The following is a 7,730-nucleotide window of genomic DNA, read 5'->3' as shown; positions in this document are numbered from 1 at the left end:
GACCCACGTCGGACCAGGGTAGCGATCATAAATCTTTCCCTTTAGTGAACTCGTGAAAGGTGAACATTTCCAAATGCTTTTTCAAGCTGAAAAGCTTTCACTTCTCAACGAGTTCACGCTGCAGGAAAAGATGATTTATGTTTCATGATCAACTGCCAGCGATTATATTTAACTTCTCTCTAGGCGTGGAAACGTGGAAGAGAAAGACTCTCACGCGAGAAATTCGGCATTTTTATCGTCTGAAAAGTTTCACAATTGTTAGAATTGTCGAATTCACGCGAAACTTTTCACTATTCGCATTTCCGCTCCTAGGAAAAGAATATAATTACCCAAGGGCTGTATCCTGAACTCTCTTTAAAAAAAATCTTCAAGGTTTTTCTTGGGCGCTCGCATCGCGCTCGTTTCCTTTAATGACGTCAGAAGCGTGGAAACGCATACTAACATTCTTGCGAGATACATTGAAATAAAAGGAGATATATCCGTAAAGCAACACTTGCGACACGAGCAAATCTGTAAAATAGTCCGAACGTTCCCCTTTGCTGTAACAAACAATAATTTGCCGTTGATTATCGTACGTACGTCATACCACGTATCTTTTTAACCTATCTCTCCACATAATTTCATCATGTTTATTTACGGTAAATTATTGATAAAGCAAAGGGAAAGTGTTCGAACTATTGTAAGATTTGCTCGATCGACTGCGAGTGTCGCTTTACGGATGTCTTTTTATTTCAAGTATTTCGCAAGTATTTCACAAGAATGCGTTTCCTCGCTTCTGACGTCATTTAAAAGAGATGAACTATGCAGATACCTAGGAGCATTAAGTGATCTACAATCCTTCTAATTTGAAAGTACTTTTATAGAAAGAGCCTTTAGAGCAAGGATCATACACGGAAAAAATATTGTAAAAATTACGTTATAAAAATTACGTCATAATTATATTCTTTCTTTCTCCAATTATCTTTGTAAAGTTGAACTATACTGAAATTTTAGTATAAAAAAATTGCTATAGAAAAATATTGTAAATCTAAAATTTACAAAATATAAATATAAAACTCTAAAATAAATAATCCACTTGACATAAATAAATATTTAAGCAATTGCAATAATTTTGTAGTAGAATATCAAACGTACTTAAAATTTTGAAATAAATATGTAATAATTTCAACCAGAATTGGTCTAAGATTTAAAAAATTTTGTTGCAAAGGCTTACTACACTTATTATAGGTCTGGACTAACAGATCGTCTGTACACTGAGAGAAAAGAATAGTTGGAGTAACTATAATCTCACTATATTTTATAGTTCGTTTTAGTCTCAAATATATATTTATAGTTCATCTAAACATGAAGATATAGCAGAATGTACACAGATTTATAGTCACCATCTTATTACTCTATGTGTATAATAAAGCACGCTTTGGGAATATAGTTACATGTATCTATATTTGTCAATTGTATTGACTATATAAAATAGTTAATTTCTCTTACCATTCAATATTTACTACCTTACTATATTTTTTTATTTTAAATAATTATAATTTTTAGTAAAAGTTTTACATGGGTTAGTTATACTATGCTTATATTGTAAATATTACAAACATTATGGTGATATATACTATAAAAATAATATTCCTAACTATAATCTTTTTACTATGCCATTATAGTTTGAAATATGATATATTTTTCTCTCAGTGTATATGTGTGTTCTTTACGATGAGCGATAAGTGAAAACTGGGGAGTTGCAGGAGGTCTCTCATATATCTAGAGAAATTATTCGATAAAAAATTAATAAACGGATATTTCTAATCAAAATACTGATAAATTTTTGTATCCAATCAGGAAATATCCAATGAGAAATATTGGTTCATAATTTTTTGATCGGTCTATCTAATGATATGCTGTTATGATATCGGAAATATCCGATTAAATTTAATCGAATATAAAAATTGATCGGAAATATCCGTTTATTAATTTTTTATCGAATAATTTCTCTCAATGTACGCGCGCTGCATTGAGAGAAAAATATAGCTGCTTTCGGCGTCAACTATACTTTTATGTGATTTTAATTCAAAAAATAATTAGAAGAACCATTTTTTTAATAACACTTACTAAAATAATAGTTTTTCTAACTATTTTTATGGTTAAAATCACAAAAGAGTATAGCCGAAGACAACTATATTTTTCTCTCAGTGTGCTCAACGCGTAACGAATCGAAATAAAAAAATGCCGTACTGATATCGGCGCGAACTCACAACGCGGGAAAGATCGTGCTTGCAAAAGAAAATACAAGCTGACTTATGCATATGAAATTTATGCGCGGAATGCTGGACAATTTCAGCGAACGTATACTTGCAACCCAACTGACATCAATCAATATCAGTAGTATATAATTTCCCACTCACACACAACAATGTAAGCGCGACACAGTATATGTTATGCGTGACAGTTACATCGTTGAGTCATCGAAGTAACAGTTGATGTTTATTGAGAACGATGCCATGAACGTTGAATGGAGCGGGAATAACGTCCGGAAGGCCGCGCAAGTAGCCATAAAGTGTCTTTCGAGACTTAGCCCTCAGGTCGAGTGAGGTCAAGTCTTCAATGGATAAAAGAAAAAGAGAGAGAAAATCAGCTGTCAAGTAATGTCCAGATGCGTACGCGTCCGATTTTCATTAGATAATTATATAACGTCACGTACATGCTGACATTTACATTGAAATCGTGACTTCCAGCCCTGCGAAGCAATGGTGGGCGTCACGCCTCGGTAAGTCGCTCGCCTTTCTAGAACACCGCGAATGCATCTCATCCGTGCCCGGTCATGTAATATCAGTGCAAAATTGCGTGCCCGTTATCTAATCCGAGATAAAAAGCACACAGGAGTATCCCGCTTCTTGAGTCACCGAGACTCGTGCCTCGCTTTGCCGCCAGTTTCTTTCTCTCGGGCCGCGGCTTTTTCTCACGCTGCGACAAAAGACTTTCTCTTCTAATCCTTGATTTGTATATCCTTGATTTATATTTAGCACTTTCACCACACATGCATGGTCAATCGATTGCACCTCACGCGCTTTGTATCCTCATCATACGGAAACACGATGACGTTACGGACGCGACGTCGGTCGAACGAATGCGTCACGAGGAAATTTGTAGTTTCGGAGCTGCCTCGAGGTCTCGAAAACGCGGAAGTAGTCGGGGAGTCAGTATTCACATTGTTACATTCGACCCTTGAACTTTATGACACGTGTCGAGTGGAGAGTTTATTGTTACCAACCATTTGATGTTGTCAGGGCACGGAGAGAGAATTTTTCAGCAAACATCAATATAGAGTTTTGTAACTAAGCCCGTATTCTGTCAGTGAAGTCTGTGTTGCTAAGGAACATAGCGAATTTTTCAAGTCCTGAAAGATAAATAGCATGTATGAAATAATATTTTTAATTACTGCAGAATGTCAATCTATTCCACGATTACAAAATCCTACACTGAGAGAAGAATTTAGTAAATATTATCAAAATTTGGTTACTGTTACTAAATGGTAGACGTAAATATAGCGGGCCAAAGCTATGGCAATACTTATTAATTAATTTAGTTCTGTAAAATAAATTATTTATTTGACAGAAGTAAAATTTATTTGCTTCCAGAATATATTTGGTAAATAAAACTTATTGAATAGTTGAGCAAAATAAGCTATTTTGTAGTAGTTACAAAATTTTTGGTAGGTTCAACCAACCATCCGTAATAATAGATATTGAAACGATGTAATAGCTACAAATGAATGAATTTTTCGTCGTGCTGCAATAAAACATACTTATACTGGTAACAAAATAGAACTCGTATCTACTGAATTTTTTATTACATGGGATATAACAATTTCATAACAATTATCAAATATCTGCTCATAACTGTAATATATTTCATATTAAATATTTAACATTAAGTAACTATTACTAAATTATTTAATTGATGTTACTGTGAATGCAATTACGTCATACTCCCGATCTATTAAATATTTGGTAATTATTATCATATTTAGTATTAGTTACTAAGGATTCAATGAATTTCTGTAACTAAATGCAATTTGTTATAGTTACCAGTCTTTTCGCTCAGTGTATAGAGCGAATTCTCCGCTCTGAACCGTTGAGTGAATATTTCCACACGACATTGAAGAGTGAATCTGATGCATTCCACTTCCAGGGAAACGTATCCATTCTAATCGATTGAAACGTCCGCTCATGTCGAGTCAGAATTCACCATAAACCTGCGTGAAACATTCGCTTCTGTGATCTCGAGTGGCAGTATTTTTATTATCATCTCCAATTAAAATCTCGAGGACATTTTGCAATGAAAATACTACCACTTTTCACCCCTAGAAATATAGAGAGTGTGACACATATAGTGTCATACGCAGCACGTGTACGCGCTGCGTGTCTCCCGCTGGTCGGACATCACGCAGGCCAACACGTGCATCGCGAAACAGGTTTATCGTTCGCACGGTTTAGGTCAATGTTTATCTACGCGAGAGAACGATCAAACGATATCGACAGCTCGAGGTCCCGGTGTGCAGAAGACCGTCACGCTATTGATGACGTGCAGACGGTTTCTTCATTAATAAGTAATTCCTATCGGCGATGATCGTGTGACCATATTTGCAACGTACCTGCGACAACATTACGAGAACTTTCACGAGAACGAGCTTGATTGAGTATTACATTTCATACGTGTATATTTCTGGACTGGTTTGTCTCGTATTCATCGGGGTAACAATAGCCGCGACAAATTAATAAATAGTAAAACTCCGACGTGACCGCACGCGCACGGTGAGTCACAGAATTGATCAGTCATCGTTGCTTAACTCTTTTCCATGTTTATGCATCATGTGTGACACATTGGTACCTTTGCATAAGATGTGGGTGCACCATATATGGTCATTGCCTTTTTATATCAGTGGTATAATTGCAGCAATTTCTCAGGTAGATTTTCTCAGATTTTTACTCAGAATTAGATCCAAGCTTTTCAGTTGAATTATATGATACATCCCTTTTAGAAATATCATACTAAGAATCATTGATAATTACTTATTTTCAGTATTAAAAATACTGGATAATAAGTAATTATCAATGATTCTTAGTATGATATTTTTATAAGGACTGTAACATTATATCAATCACGATTCAACTAAAAAACTCTTATTTAACTCTGAACTCAGATCTGAGTATTTCACTTGAAAGAAATTTCAAATAACGACTATCAATACGGGCTTAAATCGCCGAAGGGATATTTTCGTTCCAGATTGAAGAGTGAACCTGATGGTACTACTCCGTCGTCACAGGAATATATTAATTCTAACTGAAATATTCGCTCATACAGAATTTCAAAAGTATTTCTGTATTTCATACAGAATTTCAGAATTCACTCCAAGCTTGAGCGAAACATTGACTCTTGCGACTTCGAGTTGTGGTATTTTCACTGTCGCTCTGAGTGAAAACATTGCCACTTTTCGCTCGTTTTGACCAAGATTCCACTCCCAAACATTTAGAGAGTGAGCTGCATAATCAGACCAAAAAGTGAGATATCGACCACTGTCGATAAATACAGGGACACATAATCGTATCCGATCGGTTTAAACGGTTGTTCTCACTCCTTTCGTCCAAATTGAGAGAGTATCCGAGTCATCGATTCCAGATATGATCCCGGACGAAAGAGGCGAACTTTTCATAACTCGTGACCTCTCTCATGTCTGGCAAGTACTTTCACTCGAAATCCTTCGATTATTTTTAAGTGTGATATTATTGCGCGAGTGTTAACACGCGGATACTAGCCGTAACTTCGCGACCCGCAAGGCCGGTTGCCTCAGGCAATCATGAATGAATGAGGCGAGTGCGATACTTTTGTAAAGTGCAAAATGCACGTACGCCCTATTACCTTAACCACATATAACGCCCAACCACATCGATGTATAATTGAGACGCGAGAGCCAAAGCGTGCCTAATCACATACATATAACACCATTGTAATGCCATGAAAAAAAATGCTCGCTTTATATGGACAGAATTGATCAACAGCGCCATAATTGTGGACTCTCAATAGCAATATTATTGGAAATAATACATTGTACATTGTTTTAGTAACTCGAGTATTTGTTATAATAGCACGACTATTATTATAATATCACAAAAATTTGTTATAATATCACAAAAATTTATTTCAATTACGATGCTGCTGGCCAATTCTATTGGCACACTGTGAGAGAAAAAGTATCTGAAAAAATTAACAAATATTTATTCAGTGGGTACGTAGAGAGAATTTTATAATGAAAGTTACTATATAGGATTTCATGATCGAGGAACGGATGGACATTTTGCAGTAAGTCATTACCCTTCTATTTCATATGCGCTAACATATATTTTAGAGGCTGAAATGTGTTATTAAAATATTTGCTGCATTTCTAGCGAAATTTACTATGTTCCTTAGCAAGATAGATCTTACTGACAGCCTATTCCTGGACTACTAAAAACATAGTGAAATTGAGTAGAATTTCTGTAGAACTAGAAAAAGAACTATAACATTTATTAATAACATGTTTTTTATATAAATCTAAATTTCTTACATAGAATAAACAATTATTTTCATAAAATGCCACGATTTTTAGAAAAATGTATATTTTCTCATTTAAAAAATCATGTTTTCTCAATGTATAAATATTTATAAAAAATATGTTATTAATACCAACCGTGAATAAATATTTTTTATTTTTAGATACTTTTTTTTTCTCGATGTGCAACAGCATTTCTTTTTCATACATTTTTCCTAACAAACAAACTTAACTAATCAATTAACTGTGAATCCAGCTAAACGTAACTGTAAATGCAATGCAACGAGTAACAATGCATAACTTCCTAAAAAAAAAGCAGACCAATGTCCCTTTCTTTGGTCGGAGCGTGGCAAACGCGGTAGCGAGTGTTATCGTAACGTCGTCTAAAAATGAGCATTCTGAAAATGAGTTTCAGTCTTTTATGAACGTCCCGCGCATTAGTTCCGTCTTAAACAACCGCTCACTTCGCCACCATTCAAAGCCGTTCACCACACCCGAGGGTATTTAGCGATTCCCTCGACTACGTCGGCACGTGCATAGGCTCGTTGCATGGGCGCGAGCATAATACCAGTTTAACGTAATCATTTCATCCCTATAACTCGAAGCATGATCGCTATCACCGGTGCGCACATGTAATCGCTAAAATTAATGATCGAAAGTCGGCGCGCTTATTCTTGCTCCTCGGGCAACACGCGTGCGCGAAGTAAACGCGCGTTTGAATAGGAATCCGGGAAATAATAATCCGACACGCGGTCAGGACGAGATCGCACTTTTCTCTTTTTTCCTCACGACTGTAAAAATATAATCTTTCGCTTTGAGAGGACGCCGATTTCCCTTCTATCTGGCTAGAGACGATATAGAAGTGTCTTTCAATTCAATTTTGCTGATGTGAATTTGGTAATCTAATAAAAATTTTTTTATATATGCTCATAGATAGTTTTTTAGGAAATATGACTTTGAAAAATAGCCTTTTCTTCAGAATTTTGTGTGGCAACGGCAAAAGATTAAAAAAAATATTTTGTGATAAAATATTTTGTGAAAAAAATATTATATATTATTTGATATATATATATATATATATATATATATATATATATATATATATATATATATATATATATATATATATATATATATATTATAT

Source organism: Odontomachus brunneus, unplaced genomic scaffold, assembly GCF_010583005.1.
Source record: "Odontomachus brunneus isolate Ranch 3 - 2012 unplaced genomic scaffold, Obru_v1 Obru_scaffold_009, whole genome shotgun sequence".
In the NCBI taxonomy this organism is placed as follows: domain Eukaryota; kingdom Metazoa; phylum Arthropoda; class Insecta; order Hymenoptera; family Formicidae; genus Odontomachus; species Odontomachus brunneus.
Note: the sequence above shows the minus strand (reverse complement) of the source record.